The sequence below is a fragment of the Oreochromis aureus genome, linkage group 13 (genome assembly GCF_013358895.1).
Source record: "Oreochromis aureus strain Israel breed Guangdong linkage group 13, ZZ_aureus, whole genome shotgun sequence".
NCBI classification, from domain to species: domain Eukaryota; kingdom Metazoa; phylum Chordata; class Actinopteri; order Cichliformes; family Cichlidae; genus Oreochromis; species Oreochromis aureus.
In genome coordinates, this window is record NC_052954.1 from 11,313,964 (window position 1) to 11,314,616 (window position 653).

The window sequence follows — 653 nt, forward strand, 5'->3', positions numbered from 1 at the left end:
AGTTAGAGTTGAGTGTCTTGCTGTAACTGTGATGTTATGCAGAATGGCCGGATTAACCTGTTAGGTGACCCAGAAGCTTAACGTTTTTGTCATCTATCCACGTGGCGTGATCACATAATAATGTCACCAGTTACTATAACAATGAACATTTTTAACATGTAAATTAAAATGTGCCAAGATTGCAATCACAATGTCATCCAGGAAAGCTGATTTTCTTTTTTTTAAGGGTTCATTGCAGTCACTGCTTAAAGGCTCTCTCGTCAAGATAAACTATCTGTTGGATATCTGTTTGACACACACCATTCTAAAATTTACATCAATGCGGAAATATAAAATATATTCAGCAAAGGCAGTCTTCCTATTCAAACAGTAAAACAGTTACTGGATTTTTTTCATGTGTATCCATCTACTATACCCGTTAACAGCAATGGATATGTGTATTGACTAATAACTCACTGTGTTTTTCAGTCTGATGGTCCAACAGTAAAAGTATGGGCCTTTTTTGGGCTAAAACAAATCTAGGCCATTCTCCCAGTGCAACAGAGGGAAGCTGGAGAAATAATTTAAACAAGAAAAAGAAAAACAAACGAGCAAAACTCAACCTGCTACTGGCAAGTTCTCTGTCAGAAGTAAGAAAACTTCCTTTAAAGTCA